This window comes from Protomyctophum bolini, assembly GCF_963924005.1.
Source record: "Protomyctophum bolini genome assembly, chromosome: 20".
Classification (NCBI taxonomy): Eukaryota; Metazoa; Chordata; class Actinopteri; order Myctophiformes; family Myctophidae; genus Protomyctophum; species Protomyctophum bolini.
Window position 1 is genome coordinate 31290122 of NC_137881.1, and position 20875 is coordinate 31310996.

A 20875-nucleotide genomic window follows, 5' to 3' on the forward strand; every position below is an offset into this window, starting at 1 on the left:
AAGCATCCAGGATTAGCAGCACTGTTTAAGCTCATTCAATTTCTCACTTTTAAGGCATCTAAAATAACTGCTTATTTTTCTAAAGAGCTCAGAGTATGCTCATCATCTCTTGTCAGGCAAGCATCTCCATATTTCCATATGAGTTTATCGCATGACAGTGAAGAACGCGTCACAAAAGGCATTTTTTTCTGGAAAGTAACCAGGGGTCATCGATTTGCCCGTACACGGACAAATGTGTCTGTGGCAAAGACTTGTCGGGGCATATTTTAGATTTTCTTTTTTGCACACATTATATTTTCTGAGGTGGGTGGGTCTTTCAGTACCTCCATGATGCTCAGTGACATCATAGAACGTAGGTTTGTTTCCCTGCCCACATCCCTGTTTTTTATTTTCTACAGGCAGGTGTTCAGGTGAATTTCATCCGTGTTTAGCCATGTTTCTCTCTCTCATTTCATGTACCAGGAATGGGTGGATAAATGGTTCCCAGCTTCATTATTATTATTTTTCACTGACTTTGCTCCCCTATGATATACAGTAGGGCCCCCCATAATATCTACTTTGCATGTGTGTGGGGTTTTTTTTAACATTGGGTAAAATATACCTGAGTTTAGTGATGGTACCGTGTGACAAAGAGGATGTTTAGTGTTCTAGGGTTAATACGGACCACGATGGAAACAAGTCCCCAGGACTTTTTGTGTGTTATAGCAGATCGACAAAGCGGCACAATGCATAACATCTCTTTTTGCTAAATTCACACCGCAAAGTCTAACGTAGGGATGAATTGATGAAAAATCATGAAATATGGAGATGTGTTTCTGCTTGACAGTAATGATACAGTATGCACGCATGGTAAGATACAAGAAAGATATCAAGTAAAGTATGTAGTATTTATTTATGCAGCAATGTACTTTCAAATAGAATATGTTAGACTAGATATGTTAATCTTATATAACTTGCAATACTTGCTGTGCTCTGTTTTATCAAGTGTAGAGGAGGATTTAAGTGGTATTGAATTGGTACTGAATTTGCAGCTCAACAAACGCTAATTAATCCTAGTATGTGATGGAGGACAATTTCACCATACATTTAAATCTTCTCTCGGTATGATTATTGTGAGCGATTTAACCGCGATAAACAATAACGATTATGATCCCATCCCAAACTAGTAGAAGTAATAATAATCGTCATCTTCAGTACACATGATGAGTGTGTTGTTTTGTTAAGTGTGCGGCCAGGCTCCCATGAACCAGAAGATCGTCGGAGGGCAGACCGCGCCGCCTGGCAGCTGGCCATGGCAGGTCAGCATACAGTCTTCCTACGGTCATTTCTGCGGAGGTTCCCTCATCAACAGTGAATGGGTGCTGTCCGCTGCCCACTGCTTCCCAAAGTGAGACATCATTTAATTAATTGAAATGATTAATAATAAATCCTTGTTTTTTGCACGTCATTAAAGTAGAAAGGTCACATTTTTTTGAAAATTGCTGATTTACAAGCTCACGAGGCATTGCGATGTGACGTGTTATCAAAATATTTTAGTTAAATTAATCGCAAATTTATAGAATAATCCCTAAGAAAAAAAATCGATAGTTGAATCCCTAGTCCACATAACTATCAGTGTTCATATAAGGGTTGTGTGCGTTTTGCATGTGCGTGTGTGAAATCATCATCATACCAGGAAGTGGCAAAGAAACTACTTTCTGGCCTCGACAGCCCATACATCCAAACAGAAAAGTACTATAGACCAATTAATTGTTTACAAACATTGGGACTGGGCGCACGGGAGACTGTTTCATGTAATCAATTCCCAACAGATCTCCGAACCTGTTGTTTTGGGGAGCGCTGGTTTCAGTCCATTCAACCTCCTCTTGTGAGTTAATTGGCTAGTGAGGTGCACCCTAGGAGACATTTATACTTCAAAGCCCAACAGTATTGCACACAGAGAACAGCTGATATACAAGCTCAAATTGCATCGCAGATACGACTGTTGTGACCGTGGAGGTCTGCGTGCGCGACACCATTGCGGAACGAAGCATAAATTATACTTGATGGTCTGCAGGTGCGCGTGCAGCCGTGCACAAATAGGCTCTGCTGCCGTTCCTCCCGTTCTTATGACAGCGACTGGAGGTGTGGTTTTGAATTGCTATTATTGTTCAAACACAACAGAAACCAGGGATTATATATTTCAAGGGCGAGAGATCACAATAAAAATCCAGTTAGTGCCGTTAGAACTTTTCCATTGCATCTTATGAGAGGTGGTGTTCTTCTGCTGCCGTGATGCGCGCGCATGCTGTTGCTTATCAGTGTGACGTCGTCTGTTAAAGGTATATTCAGTGATTCCTTTAAAAAAACCTTAGGTTTTGTTTTTGGCTGTGGGACCTAAGCCTTCGTCCAATCAGGATAGAGAGTCAAAAACGAAACCTAAGGTTTTTTGACCCCCAGGGATTAACTGGGGACAGGGAGGAACTCCTTATATGGTCAGCACACTCTATAGTAGAGAGGATTATCACAACAAAACAAAAAAATAAGTGATATTTGAATTAAGTGAAATCACTGAATATACCTTTAAGGCGTCTATAGTAATATCTACGCCTATAATAAACTCAATTTACCACTCAATTTACCACTCAATTTATGTATGTGCATACCTCATGTAATTCATTGTTACCCCCTCCTCCACACACTCTCTTGCAGCATTGATCCCAATGAGAAGTACATCATCTTCTTGGGCCGCCAGTCCCAGGAGTCGATGAACCCCAATGAGGTGAACCGCACGGTGGTGCAGATCATCAACCATCCTCAGTACGGCCAGATGATGAGGCATGACAACGACATGGCTCTGCTGAGGCTCTCCCACCCCGTCACCTTCACGCCGTACATCCGCCCGGTCGGTCTGGCGGCGACGAACAGCACCTTCTACAGTGGAACCATGAGCTGGGTGACTGGCTGGGGGACGGAAGGTAGTGGTGGTGAGTAGAGGCGGGTGCATGTGTTTGGTCCAACGCACTAACAGTTCGACAGGCATTAGTCCCAAACACATTAGTCCGACATACATCCTACTCAAAACCCGAAACCTAACCCTAACCTCACAGGAAAGCCACGGGTGAGTTTTAACCGGCAGCTCCATGTCAGGACTCGGGAGCCACGGGTGAGTCTTAACCAGCAAAGCATAATATGCATACAACATAAAAACCCAACGAAACAAGCTAAGAAATATTGTTACTGCCACGACCAAAACAGCTAAAATAAACTTTATCAATGATAAATCTGAGGAAAACGAAGACAATCCTCGGGAGCTCTGGAAGCTACTCAACAACCAACTAGGCTGCGGTCAGAAACTGAAAACCAGGTTTTCAAACATAAACATCAAATCGAACGACACTCTCATCGGTGACAAGCTTGATGTGGCCTACTTGAACATCTTCTTTACAAACATAGCAACAACGCTGGTTAACAAACTGCCCTCCCACTCTGGGCTCTTTGGTGTAGAGCACATTAAATCCTACAGAAACTGTTTGTAAAGACGATTTTAAACTACTTATGGTAACAACTGATGAGGTACTTAAGAAATTGAGTGCCCTCCAACCCCACAAGGCCACTGGCCATGACAATATTCCCTCCAAATTTCTCAGAGACTCTGCCATCTCTATAGCTCCAATCATCACCCACATAGTAAACCTCTCCATCAAACAGGGACAGGTCCCCCAAGATTTCAATCTGGCCAAAGTAACCCCCTTGCACAAGAAAGGGAGTAAATTAGACTACCGCCCTATTTCTATTCTAAGCACTCGAGTCGAAAGTGATTGTCTATGAATAGGTTGAAAAGTATCTAGCCACAAATAAATTAATGTACGAGTTCCAATCTGGCTTCAGAACATCCCACTCCACTGACACATGCCTCCTCTATTTGAGTGACCACATCAAACACGAGGTGGATGCTGGCAAATACTGCGGCATGGTCATGCTGGACCTCCAAAAGGCTTTTGACACAGTGAACCACTCCATACTGGTTAACAAACTAAAAGCAATTGGTTTTGATAGCACATCAGTGAGCTGGATGCAATCCTACCTGGAGGGGAGAGAACAGATGGTGGAGGTGAACGGAACACTGCCCCCCCTCCCAGTGAGCTGTGGTGTTCCACAAGGAAGCATACAGCCTTTACTGCTCCTAATATATATAAACGACATGACATCAGCTTGTGACTGCAACTTGTTTCTGTTCGCAGATGACTCAGCACTAGGCATGCCAAGGTTTACCGAATTTCGGTAATACCGCGACAGGAACAGCCACAGTGTTGATACCGTGATATTTCCGAGCATACGGTATTTTAATACAGCTTCGGTGGGCGGCGCATGCTGCGCATATGCAAAGCAACTCCACTCGCACACTAAGGCAAAACATTTATTTTCACCACACAGCTGCAGTAGATTGAAAAGTTGCTTCCTACCTTTGAGTTAGTATTGCTGAAAGACACCCAGATCCAATTGTATATTCCATATTTCCATATGTAATATAAGAGTGAACTAGTGTCAACACGGAGGCACAGTGACAGTTGTGAGCATGCGCAGATTGCACTACCTCTGCTACAGCTCCGTACAGGGTACGCCATTAAAACGGCCATTAGGGGGAGCCATAGTACAGTGAAATACAGTGGGGAATATCTATTGATTCATTGATTGAATACTTTATTGGCAGAAATGTAATCAGTATAGGGTACAGTCAAACACATCACAAAGGGATCACTTAGTAATCTCAGCAAGGCAGATGGCTTCTTGGTTAGAGTGGGTGACAATATTATCACACGAAAAGATGAAATTACCTACCATCCTGGAGGCTAATCTTTCCGGTGATAAAATGGCCACCGCAACGTAATCAAAAAAGTCAACCACTTACTTGTAACAGACTAAGGCCTGACTCACATGTGCACAACAGATTGATGTATGCTTGTTGTATGAGACTTATTGACTGATGCAAGCTCACAATGCATTTCCAATGGGAGTCACATGGTTTGACACAACATTTGTGTTGTATGAGGGGGTGGGGGGCAGTCGAAATACAGCCGAAAGCCGTACAACACAAATGTTGTGTCAAACCATGTGACTTCCATTGGAAATGCATAATTGGGGCAAGATGTATCACACCCTTTGTATACATCTAGCATGCATCAATGTTGTATGCTAGATCTAAAGGTGTGAGTCGGGCCTAAGACAAATTAGTCCCTTTTCCTCTCTTCCATTAGTTCCCCTGGCCTCTCCCCAGAACCTTCAGGAAGTCGATGTGCCGGTCGTGGGGAACCAGCAGTGTACATGCAGCTACCATGACTACCTCACAGACAACATGCTTTGTGCTGGCCTCAATGAAGGAGGAAAGGGCCCCTGTCAGGTGACAGATCATACTTTTTCTCTGTCCATCATATCCTTCTATCCAATGTTGTAGACTAGTGCTACTTTTAGAAGTGGGGGGACGTGGCACCCCATTGTATCTGCAAAGATGTTTCATTTAATCATAACGCCCCATAAGCCACGTGCGCGCACACACATGCACGCGCATTTGCGTGCACAACACATGCAGACACTCACTATAAAACATGCAGACGTCTATAGCCTGTTTAGAAACCGGGTTTACCATGCTTAATCGTATCCATAAAAGTAAATGAAAGTAAAAAAAACATATCTTTGCCATAAAATAGTTTTAGGCGTGAGAGAAGTGGGGGATACGTATGATGTTTTATTTGTTTGTGAAAAGTCATGATGAAATATTATATTACCTCAAGTTGCCATGTATTTGGTGTATATGTGTTTAGTGATGGTATGACAAAAAAGAATGTTTAGTGTTCTCGGGCAGGGGTTCTCAACGTTTTTTGCCGGGGACTTATTATAAACGATATCGTGAATCTCTCATTTCCTCAGGGAGACTCTGGCGGGCCGATGGTGAGCCGCATGATGAGCAACAGCACGCCACCCCGCTGGGTCCAGTCCGGGGTGGTGAGCTTCGGCCAGGGCTGCGCCCTGCCCAACACCCCGGGAGTCTACGCCCGCGTGTCGCGCTACCAGGACTGGATCAGCATGCACGTCACCTCTGACCCGCCAGGCTTCGTTAGGTTCATGTCCGACGGCATGGACACCGACGTGGGTTTCCAGTGTCCTACACAACCACCCATGACCACCCATGACCCTGAAACATCCCCGGGGCCAGCCACCACATACCCATCCCCGGGGCCAGCCACCACATACCCACCATGGCCGCCCATGACCACCCATGACCCTGAACCATCCCCAGGCCCTAAAACCGTCCATTTCACGTACTTCACGTATGTCTTAACTCTCGCACTGATTCTCTACAGCGTGGCTGGTTTTGCATAAGGGCTTTTCAAGGCACCGAGTTGCATAAGTTAAGGGGAAACCTCTCTTTACATTGCTTATTTTATTGTGTGGATTTGGTTGTTTAAAGCCCCATTGTGCGATACATAGCCTATAGATTAGATAGATAGATAGATAGATAGATAGATAGATAGATAGATAGATAGATAGATAGATAGATAGATAGATTGGGTTGGCAGTTTAAAAAAAAATCTATTTAGAAAACATCAACATGGACTATACACAAAAAAAAAAGCAAAAGCTTGTTTCCATTGTGGTCCACCATGTAACATAAAACCTACCACAGGCTCAAAACGGTCTCAAACTCAACATAAAAACAAGCACCTTGACAATCCAATGTGTCTATTAAATATTGCACAATGTGGCTTTAACATATAAGGGATTGTTCACTCTATCCCTGGGGGTCAAAAGTATGTTGCTTAGATTCTAATTGCAACTACTGTAAGTAAAAATGCAATCTTAATTTTGTATCTTGAATGATTTGCAACTAAACTATTAAAGTTTTACTTTCATTCCAATATCCATTTGCAAACTTTGTCTGTCTCATATGAATCTCTGCAATTGCACAGAAGGAAAGGCAATTTTTTTTTGTCATATGAAAGCAGGGAATCATAACTTCAAATGGACATATTGGTTGTTCAGTTTGACCCACCAGTTTAGGAGATTATAGAGTAATGTCTTGCAGAAAACAGCAAGTTGAGAAAACAGGCTTGAAAGGTTCACTTCTGTGGTCTAACATTACACCTAGTGTTTAAGCATTTATTTCATATTTATTTATTTATTATTTATTTACCAAACTTGACCCTTTGCATGGTGCACATCTGTACCTTGCTGTCCCAGTACCTGCTGCTGCATGTATCCACACCAGTAGTCAACTGGAGGATGGAAGGGAGCAAGAAAGTGACCCCGGTCTGGTAGACCATGTGCAAAGGCTGGTTCAAGCAGCATCTGTCAGTGAACAGGTTCAGGGCCAGCTAGAACATCTTCTCAAAGACTGGTCATCCGTCTGTACGGACTCACTTGGCCACACCTCAGTGGTTAACCACAGCATCCTAACTAACGATGAGATTCCTATCCGTCGACGTGCATACAGGATGTCACTGGAGAAACAGGAGTATGTGGCAGGAGAGATTAAGGACATGTTGGACAAGCGAATCATCAGGCCATCTGCTTCACCATGGGCTGCACCTGTGGTGTTGGTGAAGAAGAAATGTGGAAAGCTTCGGTTCTGCGTGGACTACAGAGGTGTCAACGCTAAAACCCCTTTGGACGCCTACCCCATGCCTCATATTCATGAGATCTTAGAGTCCATGCATGCTGCCACAGTGTTCAGCACCCTTGACTTGAAGAGTGGATACTGGCAAGTGGGAATGGATCCTCGGAGCATCCACAAGACAGCCTTCGCCACTCCACAGGGTCTATATGAGTTCCTTGTTCTTCCTTTCGGGCTCAAGAACGCAGCGGCAACCTTCCAACGCCTCATGGAAACAGTCCTGAGAGAGCTGATAAGGAAGTTCTGCTTTGTTTACATCGACGATATTGTGATTTACTCACAAAACGATCAGCAGCACCTACAGCACCTGAGAGAGGTGTTTTCCAGGCTGCAGGGAGCCGGACTCACCCTGAACTTGGGGAAGTGTAACCTCTTCCAGCGATCACTGACCTTCCTGGGTCACGAGGTGTCTGGCGAAGGAATGCACACTGAGGCTAAGAAAATTGATTCTGTCTTGTCTTTCCCGACACCGTCCTCAGTGAAGGACATTGAAAGATTCTTGGGAATTGCCGGCTGGTATCATCGGTTCATTCACCGATTTTCTGAACGGGCTGCACCCCTTAATGCGCTAAAAAAGAAGGGCACACCGTGGGTGTGGACCTCAGAGTGCCAAGCCGCTTTTGAAGATCTGAAGCAGGCTCTCACCACAGCTCCAGTGCTGATGGCGCCAAACTTCATTTTACCTTTCAAGGTTCAGACAGACGCAAGTGGCATCGGGTTGGGGGCCGTGCTTACCCAAGAGGTGGAAGGCGTTGAGCGAGTCATTGCGTACGCATCGCGTGTCCTCAACCCTGCGGAGAGAAATTACTCTGTTTCAGAGAGAGAATGCCTTGCCGTCGTATGGGCGGTAGAGAAATGGAGAGCCTTTCTGGAAGGGCGGAAGTTCGAGGTGATTACTGACCATTCTTCCTTGGCGTGGGTCTTCAACCACCCAAAACCAACTTCCAGACTGGCACGTTGGACAATTAGGCTACAGGAGTTCGACTTCACTGTCATTTACAGGAAGGGACGATTTAATGTTGTTCCAGATGCCCTGTCTAGAGCACCTGTCGGGGTGGAAGACGTAGCCATTCTGTGTGTCAGCCGTGCTGTTCACAGTCACCGATGCACCCTCCCTGTAGATTGGGCCGATATTTCTGCGGCTCAGCAGTATGATCCTGAAGTACAAGAGTTGGTGAAAGAGGTGCAAGATGGAAAAGTCAAACACGGACGCGTCCACTATGCCCTCGAAAATGGATTCCTGTACAGGATTGTACCCATCAAGCAGGAAGGACAGAAATGGCAGTTGTTCATCCCAAAAGGAATGAGGTCCCAATTCCTCAACTACTTCCATGACAGCCCACTTGGAGGACATCTAGGAAGGCTGAAAACCCTACTGAGACTGTTGGATGTTGCGTACTGGCCAGATGTGAGGAAGGATGTATGGGAGTACACCAAGAACTGCATAACCTGCCAGAAGTACAAGCCCCAACTAACCAAGCTCTCAGGCCACTTACAATCGACTGCCGTGAAGGAGCCTGGTTTCATGCTGGGTGTTGATCTCATGGGGCCTTTTCCTAGGAGCAGGAAAGGCAACCAATACCTTATGGTGGTAGTCGATTATTGCTCCAAATGGGTTGAGCTGTTCCCCATACGAGAAGCGAAGTCCCCCAAGATAGCTTCCTTGCTCATCGAGGAAATCTTCACTAGGTGGGGTACCCCCAGGTACCTCGTGTCTGACAGAGGGGCACAGTTCACCTCTCAGCTGCTGGCACAGATATGTCAACAGTGGGGTGTGGTCCAGAAGCTAACAACAGCATACCACCCTCAGACAAACTTGACCGAACGCATCAATCGCACCTTGAAAACAATGATGGCATCTTTTGTCAAGGACAAGCACAATACATGGGACATGTGGCTTTCAGAGTTCCGGTTCGCAATCAACTCGGCATGGCAGGAAAGCACGGGCTTCACTCCAGCAGAAGTAGCCTTGGGACGCAAACTGAAAGGCCCACTGGAGAGGGTCCTGTGCCGAGCCCCTGATCCTGACGAGAGCACTTATGCATTGCTGGAAAGACAGAAGAGGTTAGTGGAGAGTGTCAGACAGCATGTGGCAAAGGCTCAAGAGAAACAGGGTCGCTATTACAATCTCAGGCGTGGGCAGGTCACATTTGAACCTGGGGATCTAGTGTGGATCAGAGATCACCCCCTGTCCAAAGCAGAAGCAGGTTTCATGGCCAAGCTCGCACCTAAGTGGAAGGGCCCTGCTAAGATACAGAAAAGGTTAGGCCCTGTCAACTATTCTGTGTCACTTCTAGGGCCGAAAGACCATAGTGATGTATATCATGTGCAGAACCTGAAGGCTTACTTTGGCCCCAAGGAGCCTCTTCCATTAGGGGAGGGGAATATGTAACATCTGTGCCCAGAGTCACATTGGTTCCATGCATTTTTGTTTGCTATGCACAATTTTTCATGTATTTTATTATTTTCTACCAATCCGTTGCGCTATGAAATGTTGCTAATTATCTGCTGGACTATGCTACAAGAAGCCAGTTGGATACATGGGTTGCTATGGCAACCGGCAGTGATTGTGAAGCCCCGCCCACAGCTCACCTGGGGTTGATGGGCAATCACAATGTTTGGGCCACCTGGGGAGTTTGACTCAGGCAGTGCAGAGTGAAGGAGCAGGCAGACAGACAGGCTGCTGCTGTGGGCAAGAGGAATATTCCCATGTTCTTGCCATTCTTTCCCTTTTGGATTATTCCCTTGGAGTTGGATTATTCCCTTGAATTTGGATTAGACCTCTGGATTTAGAGAACTTCTTCCTTTCCTGGAGTGTGGATATTGGACATTTGACCAGACTTTTCCGAGGAGTTTAAGAGTGGCCAGAGGAGACTGGCCACACTCTACTGGTTTGGATTTGCGTTATTTTTGGACACTTGAGTTTAGTTTTGGACACTTTGAGTTTAGTTTGGACAGTGCTACCGTTTGAGAGTTTTATTTAATTTTGATCTGATTAAGTGAACATTATTTGATAGTGCACTTGATTTTCTTTTGATTTAATAAATCACAGTTTAAGCTTATTTGCCGATTTGTTTAGTGATTCTTATTCTGAACTGACCCACCACCTCCCTCATTTTGCTATAATTGGTTTATTTAATTGTCATTATTGTAATCGTTATAGTACGTCTCTAAATGTTTTAATGAATTGAATATGGTGGACCCTCTTGTAAACAAGTGTAATGCTTTATTGGGTCGTCCACTCACAGTTAACAGTCTTTGTATTGAGTTGTGCTTGAAATGTATTGTAATTCTGCTAATACATAATTTTAAATCGATCAAAAAGAAAGAAGGAGAGAGGGAGGGATGGAGAGAGAGATTTCTTAGTTAATGAATTATAAATAAATACATAAATATAATAAATATAATAAATATAACTATTAATTATAATGTGACTACCATGGTAGTTTAAACCATAACATATTGTTGTATTTCTACCAATAGGTATGAGAGTCTTTTTTGTCATTGGTCATAGTTTCAAACTCACTTTGAAAATAGCTGGTCAAATGGCACCATCATGTGGACAACCTGGCTATAGCTCAATATGAGTATCAGAGCAGAAAATATATCACTATTAAGGAAAGTCGGTGGTGGAAAAAGTTTGATTGATTGATTGATTGATTGATTGATTGATTGATTGATTGATTGATTCGGTAGGATTTTGGCTTATTTGGGCACCATCTTTCTGCCTACATGTAGGCTAGTAGGATGCTAGGCTATACTTGGCTGCCACCTGCCAGTCTGTTATTATTATTATTCCACTAGCGCTCTGCTCTCCTGCATTCTCGCCTGGCAGCACGAGTAATGTAATTTAGCCATGGTTCACAGTGTTGTTTAGGACGCATGACTTTGAGTGGAGCTACGGTGTAGGGCAGTGATACTCAACCTCAGGCCCGCGGGCCACATCAGGCCCGCGGGACCATTATTACTGGCCCACCAATGAAAATCTAAAAAAAAGAAGAAAAAAAAATCTGGAAAATGAAATAAAAATAAATAAATCTGAATGAAGTTATCTTTAATTACATTATTATAAGTAATACTATTAGAGTTGTACTATTACTCAAACGAAAATAAAAGCTTGGGGGGGGGGGGGGGGGGGGAGATGCAATGCAAATGAAAGACATATACTGTGTATCCCTATTCCCTGACATAATTTTATAGCTAAACGGACAGAATTCTATTTTATTTGAATGATGAAACCCAGCTGCCATTAATAGTTGGAAATGGAAATGGAATTGCGGAAATTGCGGAAATTGTAATTGCGGAAATTGCGGAAATGGTGGAAATGGAAATTGCGGAAATTGCGGAAATGGAAATTGCGGAAATTGCGGAAATGGTAATTGCGGAAATGGTGGAAATGGAAATTGCGGAAATTGCGGACGTGCACAAATTGTAATGTTCTTGGAAAGTTGCCTTGTTAGCAGATGAGCCAGAACGCGGCTCCTCGTCACCGTCACAGACAACAAAGAATTAGCTGTAAAAATCTGTAAGAATTTAATCTTTGGGTTAGGACAACCTAGCCGATTTGCTCGTCTACATATGACGTAAATTCATATATAGAGTATATGAAAGAAGAAAAAAGCTATACGCAATAAACACAATGAGCTATATAAACATTGATGACTGAAATTATTTGACGTGTGTGAAGTGAGGGGGTGCTCTCATCATCATCACATTCTGTGCTCAGCCAATCAAATACAGTTTACCAATACCAAACACAGTCTCTGTCTACACACAGCTTTGTGTGTAACCAGAGTCAGACTCCATTGCACTCCAAGGTCAAATTAAGATCTGTTTTACAAACGAGTGTGAGCTTCAGTTCCTGAAGGATCCTCACGTCCCTCTACCACCACCAGTAAGACGCGCAAACGCGGGAAGCGAACGCAGCTCGTACATATTTGGGTTCTTTTAAGATTTATTTTTAAGTTATTATTTTTTTAAGTCTCATGTCACCATGACTGAGCCATAACCATACAAGGAGTCCCCAAAGCAGCTATACGTCCAAATATGGAGTGTGTTGCATCAATCACAAACAAATCACTCAGCTCCATATATGGGCACAAAGGGGGGACACACGCACGCACGCACAGACAGACATGATCTGCTAGGTCTCATAGTAAGTGCTCACAATTTTAGCACAGAACTGCCAATACTGCTAAAATGTATCTATAAATAAAGTCTCTGTATGTACGTGTGTATGTTTGTAATCCACACAACTCGAGAACCGTTCACCGCACCGACTTCAAATTCGACACACATGTTCCACACCCCCACGGGGAGTGCAGTGCCCGGTGTCGAGTCTGTCGGATAGCCGGTTGTCCAGAACCAGCACAAAAGCCTCTGCCCAGGCTCTGGACCTAATCACCCCTATATCTCCATATGGAGCTAGCTTGTTCTGACATCGGCATAGACTCCATATTTGGGCATGCCTGACAAAGAACTCCATGTATGGGCAGAAAAGGAACGCAGGACATAACTGGGTGGGGCATTAATTTCCAACTTGCATCATTATTGACTTGCATAGTGTACTTATAACTTCCTCAGATGGATCCACGTTTGAGAGGGTCTCTGAATACAAATATCTTGGCATCTGGCTTGACGATAAACGTTCCATTAAATTTCATATTGTTGATCACAAGATCAACAATAAGCTCCAACAATCCAAACTAAGACAAATACTAGGCTTTCTTTATATGAATAAATTCTGTTTTCCAAATTCCAGTAAAAAAGATATTATTGAGTGCACTTTCCTCTTGGTCCTGGACTACGGGGACATTATTTATAGGTCTGCTGCTCCTTCACTTTTAAAGCGGCTAGACACTGTCTACCACTCTGCCTTGCGGTGGACTACTGGTGATGGTTATGCTACCCACCACTGTGCACTTTACGATAACTCGGGTTTATCCTCTCTGACAGAGAGGCGAGATACGCATGGCATACGCATGGCACCTATTTTTATATAAAGCCATTGCTGGGATGCTCCCTGACTATATTTGTTCCATGATGGAACTGAACAATAGCACCTATCAGACCCGCTCTAGTGATTTCTTAAGGCTCAAGGTTCCTGAGGCCAAGACAGCTTTTTCCTGGCAATGGCCCAACTTCACGGATTGAACTCCAAAACTCTTTAAAACTGAGCTCCCTGCCATCCTTCGGTCAGTTCAAAGGAATGCTCCAGAATATTTTTCACCGTGATTGCTCCTGCTTCAATTGATTTATTTTACTGATGGTTGTACTGTATAAAGTTCCTTTGTAATTTACCCTGATTTATAATGTTGTGTTTGATTGTAGTGATGCACCGAATATTCGGCCGCAGAAAATATTCGGCAGAAAATGGCTAAAAATTCATTTTCGGCCTATTCAGTTTCGGCCCAAATAGGCAGAAAATATATCACCGAATAGTGTATGCAATTAATGCATTCAAAAGAGCTGAATAAATGTTTTATGGATCCATAATAGTGATTATTATTTAAGTTAAGTTTTGCCATAACCATAACATAACATTTGTAGAATCAAACTCAGGTCTTAAGTGGGGATACTAAAACAGCGATATTCAGTTACACTTCATACCAATTATACTGTGCCGGTGTAGGTATGTTAAGTTTCAACATGGCATTATAGGCAAAAGCTTTCTAAAGCTTTCAAATTTTCCAAACATCTACAAGCTTGTAGGTCAACTATTTTCGCTATTTGTTGTACAACAAAGTATATAGTGCTTAAGTGGCATTCTGGACTAGACCTGTCTGGCTGGAAACATTGTGGTTGCAAGGACTGACCTTCTGACCTTTCAGCTACAGGACTCATTACCAGGTTGATTGAGAGATTATTTATTCTTTACTTACTCTGTATAAACATACTATTTTAACTAGTGATGCACCGAATATTCGGCTGCAGAAAACGTTCGGCAGAAAATGGCTAAAGATGCATTTTCGGCCTATTCGGCCAAGAATTTCCCTTTCGGTGCATCCCTAGTTTGATGTATTGTTTTGTGACTGTATTTTGTGTATTGTAACCTCGGCTACGTTGAAAATGAGGGCTTGCCCTCAATTGTATTTCCGAGTATAAATAAAGGTGAGAAAGAAATAGAGAAATTCCAAGTAGGCCAGTGTCCAGCAGGCACAACTCTAGTAATGAATAATGCTTCATTTATATTTAGAGTGCTGCGCAAAGAATAAAAACAAGACAAACTAAAATAATAGTAACGATACAGAGGATAAAACTATAGGACTAATGGGTTTCATGGGTTAATTGATATGGGGAGATGGATAAATTACAAAATATATCATTTTATATTTTAATCAGGATTGTCATTGTAGCCTTCTATGCCATGGCTGCTGATTCACAAGCTATCTGCTATTCTTGAAAATATGTGCATGTTTGAAAGCAAACATTTTTAACTCAAATCCTTGCTTCCATCAGTAAACTTAAGTATTAAGTAATGACAGTAAAAACATATAATATTAGGGTTGTTTTATAGGTTTTTAAATATTCTGAGTTGATTTATTATTATTACACTTTGAAAGTAGCCAGAATAATCTTTTCTGACTTTAGGTTGGGGTCTTTCTTCACCGGGACCCCCCGGACTCATCTCAGTACTCATTACATTCCTCGCTCTGCTCCTGTTCCAGAACAATGTCAAATTAGATAATACTTAAAGCATTAAAAGCTTTTGTAGCTGGGCACTGATTACAAAAATGAGTAGTAGTTAATACAGGGGGTCTTCCACAGGGGGCCGGGACTAGTTTTTCCCCTATTCTTGCACCCATATATATACAGATTTGCAAGTATTTCGAATAGTATTAGAATATCTTGCGTTTATGTAAAGTACTTTGATAGTTTATTAGTATTCTACCATTATTGTTGACAGATGTTACTGCAGGTAATAAAGGTATTGCAACTTCTCACTTTGGGCACGCAGAATGTGTCCATTTATTTCACACACTGCACTCACACTAACAACACACACACACACACACACACACACACACACACACACACACACACACACACACACACACACACACACACACACACACACACACACACACACACACACACACACACACCTATCCTCTTAAAGAGCCCATGGTCAATTATGCCTACAATACATTATTTGCAGGATCTATTCATCTTCGTCATCATCATCTTGAATGTCCTCCCTAATAGTGTTGGGACCGTACCCAAGTTCCCTCAGCCCTATGTTCCCTCAGCCCTATGTTCCCTCAGCCCTATGTTCCCTCAGCCCTATATGTTCCCTCAGCCCTATGTTCCCTCATTCCAAAACAGAGGGGGGGGGGGGCTGTAAGGCATCGATTATACTATAATGCTACCCATACAGTAGTTCACCCTGCAGCAACAGAACACATTACAGATACCAAGTTACAGCAATGACACTACTGCATGGGGTCTAGTCTATCTACTTTGTTATAGCAAATGCTCCACAACAACACAGTGAAACAGTGAACAGTGAAACATTCCTTAAACAGTACTTAATTATCTGTTTTGAATCTCAGGTATGTTTCCATTGCATAGTTGTCTCATCAACCTAGAGTACACACCTTAATGAACTGACACCAACTATTTAAGCTACGTTAACAAACACAAAACTAGTTTAGCTTGTAGAACATCCTGTCTCCTCATGTCCCCAAGTAACACTGTCCTCTGAAAGGCCATCTGCAATAACCTAATATTAAGTATACTGCGCACCCATTCACCTTTGCAGCTAAGTGTCCCTTTCTCGGACTGCAACTGTAGCCTACTTACTGTATAAGACGGAAGACCCATTTATTGAAATCCCAAACATGGAATATACTTGGACCATGCATTATGCCACATATAATGCCTGTCTGGACGGCCACCTGCCAGTATACAGTGGATAACTTCCCAGTCTTTCTGGGTAAGTTGGGTGACTATATAGCTATTTTTACCCTGAAATCCCAATTTTGGGCCTGTCATTATAGGCTAAGAAGAAAGGACAATTGCTGATCTACAAGGTCACAACATGCCGTAATGTGTTGTGAGCTTGTAGATCGGCTTTTCCCCAAAAATAAGTTTTGATAAATGACTTATTTTAAAATGTGTAGCGCAGTGGAATAGAGTAGACACTATGACACGTCAAGAGTCAATTAGTACTATAAGCTATACATTTGTGTTCTGGTAATATCATTTATCACTTGTTTTGCATGTCCGTGGCAAAAATAAAATATTAATGGAAATATCCATCACATTCACAAGCTGGCAAAGTGATTTCCCCGGGTGCAGATAGCTGCTGTATTATCATGGTTATTGGTGGTGGTGGCAATATTAATAATTCTAGTCTGAATATATCAAATCCTGTTTTGAGGATCACACAAGAATAGCATCACTTTATGGACAATATAACACCCAAAAGGGTTCATAATTTCAGTCTGCTTGAGGTGTAATGCAGCTTTAAACAAAATAGCAGACAGTGGCACTGGTACATATCTGAACTCATCTTCTCACAGTGCGTGTCAACCACATAGCCGACACTTCTCAGCTTCAATGTTGCGTTTTCATACCAATCGTTGCATAGAAGCATCATGGTTTTGTTATGCGTACACACCCATGGTACTGTGCCAAGAGAACTCACAAATCAAACGCACGTGCAGTCAAGTTGTCTACAGTCTACCGATGTTAACCATCTCAAACCCACACCCTAACCTCCCACTGGGAAGCACACCTAAACTGCGGTCATCCTGTTCAAGAGCGTTCATTTGGGCAAGATAGTCGAGCATATTTAAGGAGATCACGAGCAAAGAAATACTTGATGAGTTCCTCTAAGGATGACAAGTAGCCCTCCCAGTCACCTGACCGACAACAGAAAGACAAAGAGAAAAGAGAAAGACAGCAGCAGCCTGGCTGATCTTGGCTGATCTTTATTTAGCAGCAATATTTGCTACACTTGGGTCTGAGGCACCTTACTTTGAAAATAGCTGATCTACAAGCTCAAACTACAACCTTGTAGATCAGCTATTGTTGGCTAAAGTTCTCCTTGGAAAAGGGATGCTATGGTTCAAGTGGTTTAATGTAAAAAAAAGAAAAAAAAGTTCCTATCCCACAATGATTTGGTGGGCCCCTGTATAGTAACTCTGAGGACCCCCTAGGGGTCATGGGCCCCCTGTGGAAGACCACTGGTATTGGTTACTACCATTTTTTTTATATCAGAGCCCAGCTACAAATACTTTTATGCTTCATTTATGATCTAATTTGACAATATTCTGGAGCAGGAGCAGAGCGAGGAATGTAATGAGAACTGGAATAGGCCCAGGGGTCAGTCCGGGAGGTCCCAGGTGAGGAAACACCCCTACCAAAAGTTAAAAAAGATTATTCTGATCACTTTAACAGTTTAAGAAATCAACTCAGAATGTTTTAAAACATACAAAATAATTCTAATATTATGAAAATCGGACATTAACTGGCTGGCATACTGTTCTGGGAGGTCCCAAATAGATGACCCCCCCAGAAACGGGGTGGGGGTCGGGAAAATTTGAACCCCATCATTTTCTCATAGTTTGGACTCTATAGAACCAAGATCTGTAAAAAAAATCAATTTTAGCACAAAAATCCTACGGGAGCTGTTTTTTTGACGCCTCGTACCACACTATAAGAAGAAAGGCCAATGATATGATAGAAAAGGAATGATGAAACCAGTGGCATGTTAAAATGTACTTTATGGGAGGAGTTGAGGACATATCAAAAGCTATTTAACGATGCTGATGTGATCAGACAAGTGAAACCGAGAGAAAATGGCCCTCCTCAAAGTGCTGTACGGGATATCTCTGATACTCATCCTACAGTTCAAAGGTGAGAAAAGATCCGTTCATTGTTTAGTTTGCATTATGCTACAATAGATTTTTCTTCTTTTTTTTTGGGTACATATTTTTATATAGCCTAAGTGAAGCAAGATATAATTATTCTGCTACATCCCTCCACTATTGGTGGGATGTGCATACATAAGCTTTAATCTTCTGCCTATTCCTATTCGATCGTGTTTAAATAAATAAAACTTGTTTACTAAAGAACTGGAGAGATTCGTAAACGCATGCACTGAACAAATTACTGATCAGAATATTGCCTATAGAGAGCTATTAATTTGACCTATTATTTTAAGCCATTTTTTTTCAGCCAGTTTTAATTGTCTAATTAATGTAATCCTTGGCGCTACGGCCGCTACACTCCCTCTGCCAACCTGGGGAGAGCAACGGACTGACCTCATGCGTCCTTCAATCCATGAGGAGTCAAGCCACTTATTTTCACCTGACAGTTTAGCGCGTGGAAGGAATACGTTATTCCAACAGGGTTCCTCTTTCCCCTTATTCTATCAGAATTGTATTTTCCCTTTCCACTGGCTTTATTGTAGCACTTATACATTTACTATTGGTATTGCCTTAAAGATGGATTCTTAACCTTGGGTCAGGCCCCACATACCAAAGTAAATGTAATATATCTGTATATAAAATTAATAACGGGGCATTGTTCTGCTTTTCGATAGGCTCTGTAGCCCTGCAACCTATTAAACCGGGAAAGCATCTGTGTCATTTTAGATTTGAGCTAAAAAAAACAACATTATTTTATACTTTGGCTATTAAAAAATAGCTGATATACATGCTCAATTATTTTTAGAATCGTGCAAAACGAATGCTTGCAATGGATTTAGAATCATGAAATCACCTCGTTTGACACGTCACATGCTACTTAAAGCATAATGAAAATTATTGAATTTTCTGCATTATATAGATTGTTAATAGTACCCCAACATCCAACCCCTGAATTTACTATGATCCACTAAATATTTCATTGACAATTTTTAATATGTTATTTGGATGAGCAATAGGATCATAAAAAAACGACCATCCCATTTTCTTAAAAACACACTTTTTGCTACTACTGCCCTTAAATGTTGTGGACTAAGTAAAATAACACTAACATTACAAAGCAGATAAATTATACATGTTTATTGTTACTATATACAGTTACTATATATATACGTGCAGGAAGCAAGTCTTCATGTAATGCTGCTGCTGCGCTTACACTCTCTCACACACACACACACACACACACACACACACACACACACACACACACACACACGATCGAATCTCTTAGTTACATCAATATTGTTCTTAGAAAATAGTTGGTTTGTGCCTAAGTTAAGGTTAAGAGTAAAGATTGCTTTGGGCATTTTGACTGTCGGGGAGATTCCCAGCCATGTCCCATGATCGCGGTGGTTTGACTCATATCTTATAAAGAATCAATTGACTGAGTAAAAACGCTAATGTTAGGCCTATACTGTCGTCCAAATATTCCACATTTCTGAGACAGTTAATTTACAGTTGTGACGACACAAACTCCCTGACAATATCGCTGAGGCAGTTTATTAGTGTGGTTGCCCTAACAGGGCAACTACTAGACTATTGGAACACTTCATTATTCTTTCTAGAGTAACCTTTTTTGGAAACGCTACTCCTCCCACAGTTTGGACGGCACGCACTTGAGCCAAATCGACCGGCTTGTATTTTGCTGAGAGAAATGTTCAATTGATATTAATGAGAGTTCAATTGATATTAATTATTGATTAATTATCCCCCCCATGGGAACTACATAATGTTGTCATTGGCAGTGCAATTACTGCCCTTAATTTGTAATGGACACTGGCGAAAAGGTCAGCTGAGCAGACATCAGAAACCTTGAGTAGTGTGTAAAATGTAGCTCCCTTGCATTCTTTGATAGCAAGGTGGGTCCAAAATGAAGCAAGCTTGTGTTCTTTAATTGTAGCACCAAAAAACACTGCCGGAGACATTGAGAATTGTTCCATTTCAGTTGGATCAGCACGGGGAGTTGTTAAAAATACACTTGAAACCATACGATCCATTTTGGAACCTGGTATTCAACCAAAATGTAAATGTCTATCGAGATATTTGAATTAACTCTAACCCTAACCCTAACCCTAACCCCAACCGGGTTTCTGAATGGCGGTGTTTCTGAATGGGGGTCTGTTACCCCTACTATTCAGATCCTAATCTGAATGCTCCTAGATTTCCGAGTGACAAAAACAAGTGTGTGTATACTTCCATGTGCCATTCAACCACACCTCATACATACCGGTGTGCTGATGTGCATTGCAGATTGTCAGACTTGACACAAAATGCCATGCATCATGATTGA